Genomic DNA, 21,704 nt, shown 5'->3' with positions numbered 1-21,704 from the left:
CAACAAAGAGCACTTAATCACATTTTCAGCAAAGAACTGTATGCCTAGGACATGCTGATATGTTTTGGAAAGGATATTTTACCTTCCCTTTTTTTCTTGCCTTTACTCCCCTAAAATATTGTAAATTTCATAGCAAGCTGGCTTCTCTTCCCTGTAGGTGTGTGGGTTGTACCTTTATAATACCTGTCATGGCAGTTTTGCATTTTCTTACTTTTTAGGCATTAAGTGGTTAATTCTCTGTCATGAATATTCAGTTTGTACAAATCTGACAATCAGATGCTTAACATAAGCAGTAGATGGTGGTTTTGCAAGAGAATATAAACTGGAGGGAACAGACTAGCTTCTGTAAAGGGTGTTATGATTGTACAAAAGATTGTGTATTTGGCTAATTGATGTACTGCTAAAGGCTTTGAAAGAAAATGCTATTTCATTTTATGTGTGTTTCAGTAGTAATTAAAGATACATCACCAGCTAGTTACATAGCTAGAAGAGCAAGTTTTGATTTATAGGCAATGTAAATAGCACACCAGAAATACACTGCAGAATTTTTCAACAATTACCTTTATGTCCATTTGGACAATTTTAACACTGAATTCTGTAAGGCAAGTACGTGTCCTCTATCTCAGTATTTTATAACTAGATATGTCAAGTACAGTAGCATAGATTCAGAGCCTGCCCATACAGCTTAAAAAGGACATTTTCACAATTCAAGAATTATTCAACATGGAGTAGAAGACAAAACTATTTTAACCCAAGTAGTTTATCCTTCTCAAGGTGTTGATTTCTTATGCTTCTCAGATTTCCTTAGCTGGAGGGGGGAGGTGTGTGGAGCAATAGTCTCCCATAATGTCCCATTTCACCCTATAATGTAGAGAATGGTTGCATCTTTGAATATGGATATCTGTCAGTTTGTCTGTCTACTGTATGTTATTTTCATGCCAGCAGAAATATATTCTTTCATTTTCACATAATGGGGAAAATCTGTCTTTCTGAATGCACTTGTGTGAAAAAAAAAAAAAAACACCTCGCAGAGAGGAGTTGTCATTTTCACACTTTAGATTAGAAAATTAAACACCTATTAAACATGTGTTCTTGTTTAATTATTATAAAGAAATTGTGCATTTTTGAATAACTCTTTTTAAGACAAAATCCCTTCATGATGAATTTTATGGCTTCGATATTGGATATTCTTGGATATTGAATTGGGAATTTGAAAATAATCATTTGATTAAAGGGAGAATTATATAACATATGTATATGACATTTTCCCTGTTAGGTAAATTGTTTTGAATTGATCATATAATATCCATTCATCCTTTTACATAAATATGAATTAATTTACTATTTCAAGTTATTTCCCCAACTGTATGGCATTTTGTCCTTTGATGCTATATCAGTATTTCCTTTTTCTTTTCACTTTACAAGTTTCAATGTCTTATATTGGTAAACTATTTCATTCAAGTTGTTACTTCTCACAAATGAGTACTCTTTGAGATTTTGACTCAGAGATGTCCTATGCTAAAATTTTGATGTCACGAAATTCAAAATCATGAATAGATTCTCTGATTGTATAATCTTTATCCAGTTGGTGCTTCTGGCTTCAAAAATGTATATTTAACAATCTTGTACCAACTGGAAAAGCACAATAAGTTGTTAACCTCCCCCCCTCCAAATTATTTCAAGAAAGAGAAAGATAACACATTTCCATGGCAATAGATTATCCTCCATTTTACTGGGAACCAATTCCCTCTGTAATAAAAGGCCATCATTAAATGAGAATAGCAATTTGGTGTGTGTGCTTTAAAACTCTCTGAATAAACAGGAAGCCCATCTTGATATAGTGTTTTCATTACTCTTTCATGAAAATCATTTCTCAGTAGTGGAACTAATTTGTATTATTCTACCCACAATTAGAAAAACCACCCTTCAGTTACCTAACAGTTCTATTTATATGCCCCATGCTTGGCCATTTAGTAAAATATACTGTGAAATGAACAAGAAGGGTAAAAGGACTGTGTCTACCAATTTTTCTTCTGTCATTTTATTGAGCTGTCATTAACTTTTTTTCCCCTTCATGTACACTTTTTTTTTCAAAGAAAATGTCTTATATTCAATTGTCTATACTTTGTTTCCAAAGAATAATTGGGACTTCTAGCTACTTTTCTTTTTCTGGCTAATTAGATGTCAAACACAGTTAAAACAGTCAATGCTTGCTCCTAAAAATATTCCAGCATGATTCATGAAGGGTTAAATCGCTGCCAACCCTAATTTCCCATGGTCGCTTGTTTTCAAAGATCCACTATTAACTCAGTCTTTTCTCAGATTGCTAAGAAGTTTCAGTTAACTACACACAGTTGTAATACTGACTTTCCACTTGTCTTATCACCTGGCCTTGCAACAGATGAAAGTCATTTGACAGGACAAATGAAGATGGTAAGGCAGGAAAAGAAGGCATTTTTAATAAATATATGGTAATGGGATTCCTTCAGTATCCAGCAGAGGAGGAGGGGACTGAAAAGATGCTTCTGGAGAAATGATGGATTAGGGAAAAAAAAGGTTACAGTAACTTTTCCCTCTAAACCAATCTGACTTGGATTCCTTGTGGGAAAGGCACTATGAGAAGGCTACAAGTCTCAGTGATCACAGGCACTTTTCATTCAAGGGATCTCATCCAGAGATTATTTCTTCTTTTCCTTAAGCATCTTTAATATGGCTAAATGTTGAAGTACCTCTCTGGAACTAGCATTCTAGAACTGTTCTTTACCTCCCTCAAAATTGTTTAAATTCCACATCCCTTCTGAAATACTAAAAAGTCATCATTCTTTTAGAAAACGTAATCCAATGAATAAGTAAGGGGCAAAAACTAATAGAAATGATAAGGAAATGGAAAGCAGGTTTTTAAAAGTGATGAATATTTCACCATTCTGTCTAACGAACTGTTCCAGATGAGAGAGAGAGAGAGAGAGAGAGAGAGAGAGAGAGAGAGAGAGAGAGAGAGAGAGAGAATTAATGTGTATAGTATTCAGTCCTCAATATGATAATGATCAAGTGAGACCAAAGTGTAAATCAATGACTGTAACCTTAGCTTCAAAAGTATTCCTTTCTTGGTTAGTAACACCAATAAAGTAAATGGTAGTTTCATTCATGGGGGCCTTTTAAGGTTTTTATGATGATATTATATGGTTTTACAAAGCTCCCTCCCTTCCCCCCCAAAAACCCCTAAAATCCTTTAAAATGAGAGAACATGGTAAATGTTAAGTATTTCATATTCATCTGTTTGCTGAATAAATAGTATTTGTTTATAGATTATGTAGTAGATTTTGTGAGGAATGGGGCTTTCCCCCTTCTTATAACTCAGTGAAAGTATAATACTTCTGAACAAGTAATTGGAAAAATATTCCTCACAGATTCAGTAGTACAACTTCTTGACTTCCCTTCAGATCTCTAAGACCTTTCTCTTTCCCCCAGAGTTATAATGTATGTGAAAGGTAGCTTCATGTCAAGCAAACATGTTCTTTTAACTTTATGAAAATAAAGCTCCTTATCTACCTGGCCATTGATGATGACAACAGCTTGCTCATTGAAAGGTGTGAGTAAAAGGTATGGTTAGTCTGAGCAATACGCAACCTAGGACTGAGGCACAGTCTCTCTCCAAAGAATGAAGATAAAGATGATAGGTTTTCTAAAACATGAAAGCAAGAAGTATGTGTGAGCCATACCAAGTTCTAAGTGACTGAGGATGAATTTGAGGCCAGGAACTTTGATTCCAAATCCACTGTGCCATGCTGCCTCAAAATTGAAAATCCCTGTGTGAATTTTCATAAGGAACTTGCCAATGGTAAAATTTAGGAAATTAATGTATTTCATGGTGGCAGCCAGTAATTCATGTATTTGGCACCAGCCACCCCCCCTAAAATATAAAGTCATGCCTTTTTACTTGGTATCATTTTTAAGTGATAATCAAAATTTTCTGACCTACATTTAGGAGGTCATTTCTTTCTTTTCTTCCTTTTAAATGGCAATCAGCTTTTAAGTATATTTGGTTTTCTTGAAGAATCTGGTTAAAAGCCCTGAAAATTGGTGGAGGAGGGAGGAAGGGAATTATTCATCCTCTCAAACAAACACAGTCCTTAAAATAATAGATGCCCCTTCACTCAGCTTCAAACCTAGCCCAAGGATGCCAGTAAAAGTCTAATGCTTAGCAACTTTGCTTAAAGCCCTCAACCATATTGACATTATGTGGTTTCTGCAGGATAGACTTTGGCAAGTAGGCATGTGATTGAGACCACAGAGTCTTTCCACTTTCCACTTAAGCCACTAACCCACTTGACATTGACTGTTAGTCACTAGAAGCCTAAACCAGATCTGAACTAATGACCCAGAGAAAATATCTACCTCCCACACATCCCTCTTCCCATTCTCCTTTCTCTTCCTTTTCTCACACAGGGGTAATTCATACTACTCCACCCAGTACTGGGTCAGCAAGGTATGAATTACCAATAGATATGTGCCTGGTAGTTTAATACCTGCCATTCTAAGGGACTAAAACTTGGAAACACTCCTTTTCCTAGTATCATGGAACCTAGAGTGAAAAGAAACCTCAAACATCATCTAAAAACCAGCTCTTTATTTTACAAACAAGGAAAATAATCTAGAAAGGCTAAATTATTTGCCCCAGGTAACTTTGGTTGTTCATAGGAGAACTGGAACTTGAATTTGTACTAAGCCATGCACTAATAAGCTATAAACAGGTTTATACCTCAAATTATGAAATATATTAACATGGTCATTATTTAATTAAGTTAAACACAAAAAATGTTGATCATTCTGATTAAGAAGCAGGTAGATGATATAATGGATAAACACTGAACTTGAAATCCTGAAGTCTTGGTTTCAGATTATGCCTTAGGAACTTACTTAACTGTGTGACCATGGGAAAGCCACCTAACATTTGTCAATTTCGGTTTCCTCATCAGTTAAATGGGGTAGTTTTTTCCACTTACTTTACAGAGTTGTTATGAGGATAGAATGAATTAATATTCATAAAGAGCTTTGCAAAACTTCAAGTGCTATATGAATTAGCTATTATTATTGGTAATAATTGAAATATTTCCTTATGTTACTACTGATATGGCAAATATACTTATAAATAATTCCTATAAAAGCAAATGACAATTACTTAATTTCAAAAGATAAAGTTTTATCAGTGTAGGTGCAATGTATTATATGGATATCCTGAATTTAATAACATAAGGGAATTTGCCCTTTTGCATTTTTAATTTGTACTTTAATTTCATTTCCTTTTTTTATTAAGGTGTCATGGACTTGAAGGAGGAGATGTTAATTAATTAATAATATTTTATTCATATTTTCCTGTTTTCAAATTTTCAGATTGTAAATCCAAAAAAAGACAAGACTCTCAAACTACCATTCAAACTTTTTTGGCAATTATTTAAGTCTGAAGTAGGCCAGCAGTAATTACAATTGAATCTCTTCAATCCACTCCATATCATACCATTACCAGAGGTGCTTTTCACTAGAATATTTATCCAGTATTTTGCACATTGAAATTTATGTCCCTTTTTTTAACTGCTATTTCTTTAACTTATTTTAAAAATTATTTTAAAAAGTTCCCCTTTTCCTCCTTTTCCTCATTTTCTGTCTCTTTCTCTCCTTTCCCTTCTTCCTGTATGTTTCAGTATATATATAAAAATATATACCTACTTGTGTATATATAAAGAAAATATATATGCATACATTATACATTAAAATATACTTATATGATGTGTTAACTGCATGTTAATATTAGAAATGAAACCATTATATAAAAAAAGAGTCCTGGCACAGAGTAGGTGCTTAATAAATGCACGTTCCTTTCTTCCCTACAAATATATGCACGTTCCTTCCTTCCTTACAAATTAGCATGCACAAAAAAGAAAAGTCCCTGAAGAACCATGCTTTCTTTATAGTTATAAGAACAATTCCCCTTTGCTTGTGACAATATCAAAGTTTTTAGTTAGCATATGAAATATACATTTGTGTGTGTGTGACATAGACATAGAGACATTAGCTGAAGTTGTAACTTAGTAGGGCAGTATGATTAGTGTGATGGCTTTCCCCTCTTTATATGGTCCAAGTTACTAGGCAAATGAACTATCAGGATTTGCAGTTCTCTGCTTTCACTAATAGGTGGCAGTAGCAATTTGTGACAGCAGTTTCATTAGTTTGGAAATAGTCAAGAAAATAGGATAAATGTATAGTTAGTACGGTGTGGAGACCCAATAGCAAAAGATAGGGTTGTTGGCTCGAGTACAACTTGCTAAAGAATTTGCTTTGTTTCAGTTTTACTACTTTATTATGGTTCAAATCTTATCACAGTTCAGCTGTGGCTGAAAAATATATTGGCCATGTAGGAAAATATATTTGTAACGTGTATAATTTCAAGACACTTGGTATGCTGAAATTAAAATGCTTTTGTTTTTGCCCTGTTAAATATGTGTAAGTGTTGTAAAATAGTCTTCCTTTTGATATATTTTTTACATCTTATGTAATCATGGAGTAGTAGCCAGATAAGGAACAGGAAGTTTTTAGGAAAAATGAAATATATGTGTTCCAAAAACAATAGCTCCCTATGTCATTCCTCTCTAACTTATAGTTCCTTTGCAATTACTTGCCTTTAATTAAACATATGGGAACATCCACTGTCCTGCCTGACACAAATAATTCTGAAAGTTTCCATCCTCTCCATCTGACCATTGCCAAGATATAAACATTTGTGTAAACAAGGAATTCTGACACTGTTTCCAAACATTAACAAAGCTGGATTTTGTCAGACCCAGGATAGGAAAATACACAGTTTATAATAGAGCTAGGGAAAGAAGGCAAGCAAAAAAGAAAATCATGGTGATAAATATAAAGAATGAGTAGGTTTAGAATTATTGCTTAGTGTAAAACTAGTGTAAAACTTGCTGAAGAGTTTACTTTAAAACTTGCTTATATGTATTTGTTTATACACATATGCACACATACATGTATATGCATATCTATGTATGTAGTCATACTTAAATGTTTATATTACAGAAATACATAATATTTCATATTATGTACAAGCATACTGCTATATACTTGTAGTAGAATTAAACAGGACAAATGATTTCAGTAAACTTTTTTTCACTGATAGTCGAAATCATACCTGACTTTTTATGTAGGTGGGCCAATAGTTTCAATTTTCTACTGTTTGAAAGAGATAGGCCATGAAAAAGGAGAGTGCAAGATCTTTCAATAATATCGTATAGATGTGGCATTATCTATAAAACTATTATCATTTTGACTCTTCATCAGAAAAATAAATCATCTTTTCAGAAGTTTCAGATTACAAGGAGTTTAATTGAAAATATATATCCATGAAGGTTCATTTATTCAGTTCTAAAAGTTCAAACATAGGTAAAAAGAAATTGTGAGAATATTCTTTAGCTTTTTTAATTGCATTAAATACATTACCATATTAAGTAAAAGTAATAAAAGCTCAAATTAAAGCTAAATACATTTGCACCTTGGTAGAGGTGAGTCTATTTCTTACCATCCATTCTAGAAGAGGAGCAATTATGTGCCCTCAGACGAAAAGATTTGGGGATTGGGCAATGGAAAAAACAGAGTAATACTGACTACCCATTTATGAGTCTCCTTTGGAGTTAATCTATATCTAGATTAAGAGGGGAAGTCCCTGTAATCCAGGAAGCTTTTTGGAGTGAAACCACATTCTTGGATAGAGGAGTTGCGGGGAAGTACTCTAGCTTATTCCTAGAAATGTATTCTTTTTTTTTTTTTCCCCTCCTGGTGCCTTCAGAGCCATGGAAACCAGGTGGAAGAGTTATTTCTCCAGAATTGTGAGCAGTCTTCATCTTTCTCATTCTGTGCTGCCGTCTTACATACAAGGCAAGGACAGATGGGAAGATTGTCCCAAATCCAAAGAGTGTGTAATGATATTTTGAACATCTTAAGTATTGAATCAACTTTAGTTCATTCATCCACCCAACAGACATTTTTATATATTATTAAGTAATTATGTATTAAAATATTATCCTAAGTGCTGAGGCATATATATATGTATATATGTATATACATATATATATACGTATGTATGTATGTATGTATATATATATATATGAGTACAATGTAATTCTGGACCTTAATTTTGCATTGTTTATAGTAGAAAGTAGCTCTCTGTATCTGAATGTTTATATTAGATGAAAAAGTCCTGCAAAGCAATGTCTAATATCATAACTAGACACATCCATCTCCATGTATGAGTAGTGTTCAACTCTAGTGAATGCTCGTAATGTGTGTTACTGCCCTATTCTTAAGTATGCTACTGTTCTTTATAATGAAATGTTGCAGATGAGTGAAAAAAGATGCAAGCAACTCCACACACCAATTGTACTTATAGGATTAATAGTTAGAATATGAGTGAGACATGTATATATGTTGTGTATGTATGTGCACACATGAACATACACGTGTGCATATGTGCATACACATACATGCATGTGCACACATACACAGACACATACAGACACATTTCAGATTTCTGAGGAGGGAACTCTAATTACAGCCAGATACGACTGCTAGTCCACAAGAAGAGAATAGACTGCTACCCTCTATTGTCTGTCACATGTCATTTTGGTCCTATCCTACGATCACTTGCCTTTTGGTAGAGTTATCATTGAACAGTGTGTTCCCAACATAGAAGAACTCTGACCCCAGTGAAGGTTGTTGGAGCATGCAGAGGGCTTCTCCTGACACATGGTTCTGAGTCTTTTGAAGTTGCTTATAAACATGAACATTGCCAGAGGGGAAAACATAGTCTGCTTACTCTCTAATATGTGTTTTGTTTTGATGAGTGTGTAGTAATGTGGTTTGATCAGCAGTATTTTGTCTCTTTTCAGATGCACATTTTAAAATACAACTTATTTAGCATATATATGTATGTATAAGTGTGCTTTTGTCTGTATACCTATAGCATTCAATAAGTACATGTCGAGTAATTGGTATAGTTTTTTATCAATGACTTCTTTGGGGGTTTGATGGAAGGGGGAGTTTTTCATTTGTTCTAGGCTTAGGACTTTCTTTCCCCTAGATTAGGAGCTGAATCTTTTGCAGTGGAAGTTTCAGTAATTCAGAAGACACTATGGCATTTAAAATGTTGCCTGAATTAGGTAGAACCTCCTCTTGATGGACAGTCAGTATAAAACAAAATAAACTATCTATTTGAAGCGATGTCCAGGCAATGTGAGTAGGGATAAAGCCATGTAATCTCAGGCAATAATCTTGTACTTTGAAATTTTCAAGGAAAAGCGGATTAGTTCTGTTGAGTCCAATCCTTTCACATGCTTTAAGGAAGGGATTTAGTATAACAGTATTTTGTACAGTTGTGCAAAACAGAAAACAATATGTCCCTTTCACCAGACTGCTATGTTGGACTTGTAATGATTATGCATAAATCAAGACAAATTAGTATAGTAGATTATGAAATGTTTATTGAGTTCCTCCTGCATGCAAAGTATACAGTTAGGGAAACAAAGAGGGGGGCGGAAGGACCTGCAAAGCCAAATAAAAATGAAATATGTAAATAACATTTTTACAGCAATAAAAGAGATGTCACTGAGCAGCACATAATTAATTGCAGGCACCATATGCAAAAGGCCTACAGGTGATAGATATGTATATATGACACATGTATGTAGGTCTGTATCCAAATTTAGAATCATCCTTTTTCCCATCTCGCTGAGGGCTATCAGAACGTAATTCCTGAAGGTAGAAGAAGAGGACAGGCAATACATCTTGTTAGGTGACAGTAATTAAGTGTGCAAGTAGTGAAATTAGGACCAAGGTGTTAGGGAGAATGTTGGGTGTGTTGAAGTAGGGCCACCAATCTGGAGTGAGGGAAGGCACTTCACTATGACTTTGACAATATCTAGTCAGACTATGTAGCAGGAAATGCTTTCTTTGGTGGCTTCATCATCATAATGTGCAAACTTACCGAACCATGCGTCTAAAAATGGTTCCAAATTTATATTGATTAACCAGTTAATTCAATGAAAAAGAAATCTAACAAATGTATTATTTGGTGTAATGTAAATACAACAGATTAAGGATTTGCAGGAGGGTTTTCTTTGCATTTCAGTGATTTTGGATCAACCACCCTGGTCTTTCTGGCCTTCCTCCACAAGATATTAAGAAATACACAGATAAAGAAGCAATTGTGTATTTTTTTTCCATTTCTTTGCTATTGATGTTTGGGTGTGTTTTTTTCACCTTTTGATATTTTTCATGTTTGTGTCATTTACTGCTTGTTTTAGTTCCTCAGTGGTTATGTGATCTCAAATAATAATTGAGAAAAGTATTATGTACATATATGCACACACCAGATCTGTATATTACTCATAGTGTATCTGCCCAGTTGTCAACCTTGAAGTCTTTTAATGTGAAAAACTCATAACTTCTTATATCAGTCCCATTCCAGTTTGGGATGGCTCTAGTGGGCAAGAAGTTTCTTTGCTTAATAACATATGACTTTACAATTTCTATACATTGTTCCTAGCTCTGACTCTAAAACCAATGAGGATAAATATAATTTCTCTCCCACATGAAAGTCCTTCAAATACTTGATAGTAACTATCATATATCCCTGCTAAGTCATTTTTTTTCTACTGGTGACGTATCTTTATAAGCAGCTAGGGAAGCATCTAGCAGACAGACACTGAAGAGAAGTGAAAGAGAGGGTGTCAGAAGCTATGGTGAGGACAAAGAACAGTCTTTGGGGTTGCAAGTCAGTGGGAGAGGTGGATCATGATCAGATAAAAGCGTTTCAGAGTTCATGGCTCAGGTTTAGTTCTGGAAGCAGAACTTTTTGGGGGGGGCGGCGCAAGATCAAGGATGTGAACGTTGCTGTGCATATATGAAGTGGGCTGAAGCAGTTGGTCATAGGAAATAAGTTGAACTTGGTGGTTAGGATGTTTAAAAGAGTATCAGTATGCATATTAATGTCCTTTAGCATGAAGGTGGGAGTTGGGGAGGGACAAAAGTCTGAGAAGTAGTCACTGAATGTGTTGAGAAAAGAAGGACCATTTCCTGGAGATTAATAGACAACAGATACAAGAATCCTTATTGGGTGATAAATATGGATTGAATGAACTCAGAGGCTGAAAGTTAATTGAGTGACAGTGATAGAGGGACGGCATGCAAGGGATAATGGGAAGTCAGAGTATTCCAACTTCCCCTTACTGACTAATGCATTTGAGTGAAAGTGCAACCAGTGCTAGAAAGAGTGGCCAGGGAAGTTTTGTCATCAGGAGGGAGACACGGACATGGAACACAGGATCAAGCACAGATTTGGGGGGCATTCCATCGGAGAGCATTCCAAATTGACATAAGACCATTAATGACTACACTTTAGGTATGGCTGTTCCACCAGTTTTAAATTTAGCTTTCCTCTACTCTAGCTCACCTCTTTCCATCTTGTTCATGAGAATTGCATGAGAGATTGCTTTTTTAAGTTCTACTTTAGCTATATCTACTTTATGCCTTTGATTCGCAAATCTGATAGCTCTGTTTTAAAAAAAGAAACAAATTAAAGTATCCTTATATGATTTGTTCTTAATGAATCTATTCTGGTTTGGTTTTTTGCTTTTCTGTTTTGTTATTAGTGTTTCCATTTCTAGATGTCCACCAACCTTTGTTTTAATGATGCATTTCTGGATTGTGGCAGAATTTGAAATCAAAATTATTGAAGTTTACAGATTCTACTTCCTTGTTCTTTATTAAAAGTATGGCATTTGACCACTCTTCAATTTTGCAGCACCCTTCACATTCTCTATTTCTTTTTCAAATATTTAATATATCTATCGGCAACCATATCTAAAGATTCTTTTGTAATTTTTTAAAATTAAATCTTTTACATTCCCAATTAAACAAAAGATAAAGAAAACTCTCATTAGAAAACATACATTGTCCAGCAAAACAAATTAGGCCATTACCAAAAATGTAGGTCTCTCTCTGCATTCTAATTCACTACCCTTCTGGCAAAGGGCAAGAGGCATATTTCATTTTATCTCTTATACTGACAATTTATTATTGTAATGATAAGAGTTCTAAAGTTTTTTAAGAGTTTTTTTTTTTTCTGAATGCAACCCACTGGTGTGCTACTCTCCTCATTGGTGGGGAACAATGTCTTGCTAGTGTCTTTTTGTAAATTCTAGTTTTGGTCACTCATTCATTGGTACCTCTCCTCGTTCTTTCAATTTTCCCATAAGTAAAATCTTGACCTGCCAGTTTGAGCTCATCCAAGGCAGCTAAATGTTTTCTTCCTGCTTCCTGTTTTATTGCGTTTTCACTGTAGTTCTGTGTAAATCATGGGCTCACAGTCTCAACACACCTTGACCTTACTCTTGTCATTTCCATTTTCCCTGAGTGGTGACTTCCTTGTGTGTGGAAGAGGAAAGGACCGTTGTGATGTTTGCCCAAGAATGTGCCTGACTATTTATTCACACCCGTTCCCTGGTCTACAAATGCCCATGTACCTCACAGTAACCCTTGAAAGTAGGTGTCACAAGTGATATCATGCATATAAACTGAGGCAAAGAAAATTAAAGTGGTCTTAGTATCATTATACACTATAATATGGAAGTACTAAAGGGAAACTTCAAACCCAGATCACTTTTGAGTTCAAATACAGATTATTTTTTCCATTGGACTATGAGCTAGCTCCTTGAGATCAGGGACTTTTACTTACACCACTTCCTGTCTTTCTCTCCCCAGTCCTTAGCACAGTGTATAACTGGTAGCATGTACATAATGACTGCTTACTGACTTGACTTGCTACTTCAGAGACATTAGTATTCCTTTCAACAGAACTGATCTGTACACTTTCAGCCATGATATTTTTGTCTATATCTTTACATAATTCTTGTTGGAATCCTAGACACCTTCTGTTCTTTTCATATTTCATGGATCCCATGACATCCTCTGAGGCCAAAACCTCTGTCTCTATAATACACAGGCTGTTTACTTGTCAGGTCTCACATGTGCTACATGATCAGCATTCTTTCATAAAATTAAGAAAGAGATTAGAACTGGATCTCTGATTTCATTGGTACTAAGACCTCCAGATTAGGATATTTCTCTACTAAAGCAGATAAGTTCCTTCTCTGCAATTTATAGTCTTAGGAAGTTGCCTATAGTACTGAGAGGTCAAGTGATTTGTTCAGGTTACATAGCCACGGTATGTCAGGGGCAGAACTGGGACCCAGGTATTCCTGGATTGAAGATTAATTCTATATGTGCTGTTATAGTGGATTTCAGGAAATACCATTCCAATATTACATGAGTGATTTATCATGTTGTTTTCATTTGTATGGACTCACTAGAAGCAACAAAGTAATAATATTTTACATTTGAGATTAAATAGGTAATGTCCTCTCCTAATTACATAAAAAAAGTAATTTGAAATCATATCTGTCTGCTAAAATTGTAGAGATTATATGCTTAAAGGGAAAAAGGTTATTTTTCTGAAGAGTTTATTTCAGCCTCTACTAAAATTGCTTTAAAAAATGCTAAAATCCATCTATCAGGGGACTTAATTCAAGAAACATAGAAGAGTAACAATAAAAGTCATTGAAGAGTTTCTACCATTCCTAGTTTAAACGCCAAGTCCGTCAATAGAATAGTATTTCTAATGTTAGTATGTATGACTGTTATGCCCTTAGTGAATACATAGATTCATGAAACAAGAAGGAACTGTTCAGTATATCTGATTTAGCTCATGACATTTCTCTAGCTGTAGTTTGGGAGGCTAGATTCTGGTCACTCTCTTAGGGTTGGGAGCAGTGATGAAAGACAGTGGGTTTTTAGTTGTAAGGTTATTGCAGTCAATCTCCTCATCCTGTGATGATCATCACCTACAATCTGGCACATCCATCATCTCTATTGCTGTGGCACTATCTTTGCTCATTCAATGAAGAGTTAGCAAGTGATATAATTAAAGAGTCCTCTTTCCTTTATACATTAGTGATGATTCACCCCTCTCTCCTGAGAGACCCTGTTGCCTTAAATTTTCTCTTGTATATAACAGCAACAATAACATGTTTCTGTAACATGTTACAGTTCTTATAATCATAAGACTTAGAGTTGGGCGAAGAACTATAATTAGTGAGGCAGCCAGAACCTTGACGAGGCTTTGGCATCTGGAGTGGTGTGCTTTGTCCTGGAAGAGAAATTCTGTGTGATATGTCTATACTTTCTGATCCATCACCACCCTGGTCTTGTGAACCTCAGGGCATAGAGGGGAGTAGAATTGAAGGCAGAAAGAAAGTTAAAGCTGCAGGGGAGGAGTAGGCTCTTGTCACTTCCCCTAGATCTGTAATTGCTGGGAAACCGTATCACTCAGCACTCACCTATCTTACCCCCAACTCTCGTTGATCCCATTCCAGACTCCTTAAGGGATGCTCCCTCCTCAATCCATGACAACTGAATTTGTTCCAGGTGTGAAGAATTCTACTTATATCTCGGGTAGAATAGACCTTAGAGATAATCTAGTAACCAACTCTTCATTTATTGTTTTTCTTTAATTATTTTTGGTTTTCAGCATTCACTTCCATAAGATTCTGAGTGCCAAATTTTCTCCCCATCCTCCACCCCAAGGAAGTATACATTCTGATTATCCCTTCCCCCAATCCAATGCTTCATTTAAAGGTTAAGGTTTTCATTTAAAGAAATTGAGGTCCTGAGAACTTCAGTTTTTTATATGCATTCACACTGGTACTATGTATCAGAGCCAGATTAAAACTCAATTGTTATGACACCAAAGCTAATACTACTTTTCCACTATATGTAATGAGTATGCCCTTCTCATATACCTGGACCCAAATAACAATAAGTTAAGGGATCTGTGGATCTTGGCTGCTTACCTTACTAACCCAGCCAATTTTTATGACAGATTAGTCAAGGGATGCGACTTAACAAGTTAGTTACTAAATATAACCTAACAAAGTGATATTAATTTTAAACAGGCACATAGTAGTTCTCTTGTAATTGGCCTTCACCAGCACAGTTCAGTGGAAGTTGAGTTTAGTAAAAAGGCTTCTTTATGGCAGAAGTAAATTGAAACAAAGGTGAGAAAGAATGTGACTTGCCCAATGATGTCCACAATGGGTTCTTTTCCAAAGTGACCCCCTTCTTTCATGGCCTGATAGATAGTATCTCTGGTCATATACTCAAATGGATCAGTGGTCTCATTGATTCATGAATTCCTTCTGATTAAAGAAATCCATCATTACCCATGCTTTCCCATGTATTCCTCATGTTTTCTAATTTTGCACTGAAATCTCCAAGTATCGTCCTATATATTAATTTGATATAGAAGGTCTTACCAGATTCTTTGTAGAGATTTTCTAACATTTTGTCCATTGCAACCAGTTGGTATATAAACTACATTTATTTTCATGGCTGTCTTTTTTTGTAGATCATTATCATTAGTTTTACAATATGTGATAATCAAATATCCCATGAAATAACGATTCTTTTTGATTCTGGGGAGATGACAAAACCTTCTCCCCCAACACCTTTCTCTAAGTAGTACCTGTGAATTGCCCTTATGTTTAGCTACAATTTTCTTCTGGTTTTATTTGTATAATGTCAAATTTGATGTGAGTTAGCTCTAGCCCACTCATTGGTCATTGGGTAAGAATCTCATATTTAGAATACCATTAGTTCTTAGTCATAATAAAGTTAGTTGATGGCCTGAAATCTATGTGATTCTTAATAGTTCCCATTCTCATTTCTCTTATTCTGTAGAAATCACCAAATAAGGAGAAGGAAGGCTGCATAAGACCTCAGATCATTAAAAAAAAGCAACTTTTTCTTTGTTTCATGGGTTGAAAAGTTTCCCCACCCCCCAAAAAGTCACAACTAGGTGGTCAGCCTATTGGAGATGTTTCTGTCCCTGATTATCTAGATTGGCCCTACAAAAAGAGGCTTGATCTGGTATTCCAACCCTTTCCAATGTAGTAGAATCTCACAGAGTGTGTGCTTCATGGACATCACCTTTGCAAACAAGAGGTCACCTCCACATATCTACACGACATCAGAATAGGACATGGTGGATTTAGTTAGTTCTACATCTAATTGCCCAGTCAAATTCTTGTAGTATAATAATAGACAGATGTCCCTATATTTGATGTACATGTGTGACTCTGACATATCTTAATAGTTGAAAGTTTCATTCCTTTGTTGATTCTTTCCATGATGTGTAGAAACAGAGGCTTGGTTCTTGTATGAGTTTATGTGTTTTAACTTTATTTAGGCTTACTCACTTATATATTGCCACAATCAGCAGAAAATACTATTGTGAGTATTTGGGGGAAGAGAAAAAAATGAACATTTACTATATGCCTACTATGTTCCAGGGGCTTTGCTTTACAGATATTAACTCATTTGATCCCACAATCGCTTATTTGGTAGATGTTATTGTTGCTCCCATTTTACAGTTACAGAAACTTGGGGAGATAGAAGTTGTGATTTCCTCAGGGTCAGTAAATATCTGTCTGAGGGCAAATATAAACTCAGGTATTCCTAACACCAAGCCTTACACTCTTGTTATTATGCTGCCTAGGATAATAGATTGGGGGAAATTATGCCAGGATAAAAAAATCTGTTGTTTTCAAGGATGTTTGGGGGTTACAACATGAATCAAGCTGATAGAGTGCTTTCAGTAATATTTATATGTCACAGAAAAAAGTTGCCTGTTTTTGTCTTACTTGTTTGAAGAGTAATGATGATATAGCTGTTCACCCATTGTGATTATAATAAAACTTAAGCATAAAAGCCATATTAATGAGATATTTAATAAGTAAGAGTTATGCACTCTTCTATTTATTTCTGGTTTGGGTATATTTTGACTGATGCATGTGAGTAATTAACTTAATTGTTCATTAAATGTGCTCCTTTTAAAAGACATTTAAGAGATGCTAGCTGTTTTGTGCTATAGTGAGGAAAGAACTTGTAAAGTCAGAACATCTGGATTCGTCTGTTGTTTTGACATAGGCTAGGCAAGGCAAATCTGACCTTTCTGAGTACAGGGTTATTATGAAGATCACGCTGTGTAACAATAGAGTGCCATAGAAATGTAAAGTATTATTGTCATGATTTTGTACATCTCACAGCTAGTGATGTTTCCTTTGGTGTTAATGTTTTCTTTTATTTTCATCATTAGCAAAGATGCTCAGTTTTCTAATTGGCTAGAGATAGGGACTGGACTTGATTTCCTGAGTATAGAAAAAGGCTTGGTGAGGAAACTGGTGCAGATTGATATCTTCGGATTTTATGAATTTAAAGAGTTGGTAAAAGTACTTGAAAACTACATGACATCCAGAGGCACGAGCTAGTCTGTGTCAGAGGCAGGATGTGAACCCAGATCTTCTGGCCTCAAAGCTTGACTATCCACTTTACCATGTTACTTCTGGTCAAAGTAAATTTTACTCCCATACTTCTAGATCAAGACAAGTATATATTGAGAAATGTGTATAAGTGTATATAGGTGACTTGGTGGATAGAGAATTAAGTATTCTGGAAGATCCAAGTTCCCACACAGACACTAACTACCCTGTAAAGTCACTTAAATTCAGTCTGCCTCAGTTACTTCATCAGTAAAATAGAGATAAAAGTAGCATCTACATCCCAAAGTTATTATGAAGAGAAAGTGAGATAATACGTATAAGGCACTTGGTAAACTTGAAATTCTATATAAATGTTACCGCTTGTTATTATTTTTACCACTCACACCACCACTACTATTATGTGTTATACTACTTCCCTCATGGGGTTATATAGAGAAAAGATGTTATATATCTTAAAGCAATGAGGTCCAACCCAAGTTAGAACCAAGGACACTGAACCATAGATAAGAATCTCTTTGGGCTACATATTGACTTAGAAAACCACACATTAACATGTCTAATTATCTGTTTTATTTTTATTTATTTTATTTCCCATGTACATTTTAATCTGATTCAGGACAGACTCAGATCTTTTGCTTTGTGTTGAATATAAAACATGTGAAGAATGGTAATATGAAATAAATCTCAAATGAAATATGAAAATTGTCATTAAATACCAGGGTGAGAAATTTATATTTGATCCTAGAGGCAACAAAGAGCCAGTGAAGATTTTTCAGTTCACTGATGTTGTCAAAACAGCATTTTGGGGACATTTATTTGTCAGTTTTGTGAAGGATTTCTCCACAAAGTCCTGTTCCAGGGCCTTATTGTGGTGTAGAGGTTGCCCTAGATTTTTTAAGTCTATTCCAATAGAGTGTAAATTCTAAGAGATTCTACCATGCTGAAAAGACTTTGGCTACAGTCCTAGCAAAGGATTAAAATTTCTTTATGAGGATATGTCTTGCTAAATATGGAGAGGTTCATCACCAGTATATGGTCTCTTATACTTTGGCCATGTTAATCCATGAAAAAAAAATACTCTCAGTCTTGTGTGGCATTTTCCTTTTGGGAAATAAAATTGACATAGTGGAAGAAAGAACAAAGTTGGAACTAAGAATTCCACACTTTTAGTCCATATATAAGCTTAAGGTAATGGTTAGAATTCTAAATTTTGTGCAATGATCCAATAAGTGAACATGCTAAGTGAGTAGTTAAACATGCTGATTTTAACATTTTTCTTAAATGAAACTGGAAAGAGAGGTTTCAGCTAAATGAAAGGATTACTCACAGTGGCAAATAAGAATTTGGGAGATTGGTTTTACCATATGCCCAAAGATAATAGGAAACATCCTTTAATGAGATATTTGGTCATCTCTTACTGTAAAACGCATGATAAGCATTTGCCAAAAGGATACCATGCAGAGGTTTGAAGCCTATATATCAATATCTATTGCAGAAGATATAAAAAAAAATAACAGATTTCTATAAGACCCTCTGCAATAAATCAGCATATATTTCGGTACTCAGAAACTAAAATGTAAAGGTTGAAATACGTAGACAAAGTAGGAAAAAAAATTGGAAAATATGGATCTTCAGGGAAGAATCAGAGAGGCCAAAATCTTGTAGACTAGTCTCCTGCCTATGTATCTGGAGTACTTTCCTTGAGATAAGAATTCATAGATTCTGTTTACAAGAAATGCAACTTAATATCACACAGACACACGCAGAGAATTTATTGTATTTTAACAGACAGGAAACAACTTGTTACTAATTTGGGAGTCATTCCTGAATCAGTTGTCACCCTGAGGCCACTGACTTACTAGAGAAAGATGAAATTAGTATAAAGCTTGAAGAAATTATAAAAGAGATATAATTTGAGTTTTTCAAGAACTTTTCTTCCAAAGAAAGCATTGGAAATGTGCTGTTTAAAATAATTAATTATAATCCTTGAGTAGGAAGCCAATGAATTGAAGAAAATGTACAACACACACACACTGGAAAGTCAATCAATGAGCATTTTTGTTAAGGACCTATGAATGTGAAAGCCTCTGCTTAAAGTATAATAGAAAGATCACCGGGCAAAGACTCTCAGCATCCTTTCTGAGTGGTAGAGATGAAGTCTCTGACTTCTATCATATTGCTAGTCACATCTGTGTACTACAGTCTTCATGCATGTTTCTAAATCCAATGATGATAATTAACAAAAGGGATCAAAATATACCTGAGATTCGTTGAGTCTCTTGGTTACAAATTTACTGAGTCAGATTGAACAAGGAAGCACCTGTTTCTTGAGGAAGGGGTTGGCTGCATCTCATAGTTTATAAGTTCCAATTCATGTCTTCCACATGGACCGAAGGCAGTCATATAATATTCAGTGAAATAACCCAGGAAATGACTGATTTTATTTGCTCCTGTACTTACAGCATATTCTTTCAAATGATGTAATGGCTGCTCCAAATATTATTTTATTATGACTTTGTCCACAAAGACACATCATCTTTCATGACAACTTAGGAACATTGAATGCACATAGGAATTAACACAGTATTCCTATGTACTCTGTCCCCAGACCTGAATGAACAATCTTGAAATGAAGTCTGGGTCCTTCTGACAAACTCTGCAAACCACCTGTGATTGCAAATAGTCCATTAATAGGAAAAAGAGCATTCTTTCAAGGATATTGAGTCACTCAAGAAAATAAACGAAGTCTGCAGCTAATAAATTGAAAGAAGAACATGTTGAGAACTACTTAAAGGAACTTTTGTTTTATAGAAGACACTTGGATGTCGGACTGGGAAATCTAAATGTCATTAGATAGGAAGGTGACATTAACCACACTGGGCTCTTCAAAGATGATTCTTGAAGCAGGATCCTTTTGGCAAACACTTCCCTTACCGGTATGAATAAATGTCTGAGGCATTTTGGACAAAGACTGAATTTCATTTTATTGTGGCTTCAGCCATATTACAACGCACACAAACTATTTTCCCTTATGCCAGACATGTGGAAGTGATCAGGATATGTAAATGATATGTGAAGGTGAGCTTATAGGTCTTGCCTAGAAACATGGACTATATATGTGGTTATAAATTATAACCATATCACAAAGACAAACTTTCCTTTTAATGTAAGTTTCTTTACAAAATGATCAATGATAAATCAATAATATAGCTAGTATTTTTTGTGGTAAATTCCACTCAAAGTATTATACAGTACTACCTTGTGCCATTATATCTTGCTTTAAGGTCCATTTGTTAAAAGAAAAAAATGTAGATAAAGAATTGGTCAGTTACAGGTGGCTATAGCATTAAATTGGTAGCATTAACACCATTTTATTCCTGAAAGTTTTAAATAATAGATTGCATTTTGTGATGATCCTTCAAAAAGTATAAAATTAATATAAGAACACTGAAATTATTCTGTTTGAAGTAAGAAGTCCATCGCCCCCTTTCTTTCCAACATGATATCAATTTGTTTTGGGTACGTACATATTTATTATGTTTGTGTATATTTTTTAATAACATTTCATAAATGTTTAAAGACATAAAACCAAACCAAATCCCCTTGGAAAGGAAATAGATATAATAAAAAAGTATTTTTTTTCCTTTCTTGAACCATTGAACAAAGCAGGTATTAGGCTCAGCACCAGGGTACTATGCCTCTGTGAATGGTTTATATACCATCTGCTGCATGTAATGCAGGATATTAATGTAACCTAAGTATCAAAGTGGTTTTTCTCAGCTTAAAAATGAAAAAAAAACAAATCAAGGACAAAACATGAAAATACCCCAAACTGATATTCAAGAGCATTCTTAACATCTACTTAATCCATAATGAAGTGTAATACTCTAGAAAGACATAAATTTTACATGATTTCATGAAGGCCTTGTTCTGTGGAGAACTTTGGGTTCTCCTATCTTTTAAGGACACAGTTTGTCACTATAAGCTTAATTGCGAAACAGAGAAGGCTTGCAAGTTACTGACTTTTTTAACATTATTATCTAAAACTACAAATGTAACCTGCATGGATGTAAATGTACCATTACTTTCTCAGTGGTAGGAAGTATATTATTGTGGTAATGGTTTTCATAGTTCTTGGATGTTCTGTCACATGAAATAGTGGTCCCACTTGTTTATCTGTGAGATTCCCCTAAGATTAATAACATCAGAAGTTATATTCGGTAGCCTTTTACTTGAAACTAAAGCCTCCATCCA

At 34.9% G+C, this 21,704-nt stretch overlaps 1 protein-coding gene across 1 annotated transcript in view; it reads left to right on the top strand.

Annotated features, from left to right (window-relative positions):
* The window catches only part of SEMA3A (semaphorin 3A), a 524,728-nt gene that overhangs the window by 228,782 nt on the left and 274,242 nt on the right, over positions 1-21,704 (top strand).

This window comes from Notamacropus eugenii, chromosome 3, assembly GCF_028372415.1.
Source record: "Notamacropus eugenii isolate mMacEug1 chromosome 3, mMacEug1.pri_v2, whole genome shotgun sequence".
Classification (NCBI taxonomy): Eukaryota; Metazoa; Chordata; class Mammalia; order Diprotodontia; family Macropodidae; genus Notamacropus; species Notamacropus eugenii.
Note: the sequence above shows the minus strand (reverse complement) of the source record. Positions and strands in the feature narration are given on the sequence as shown.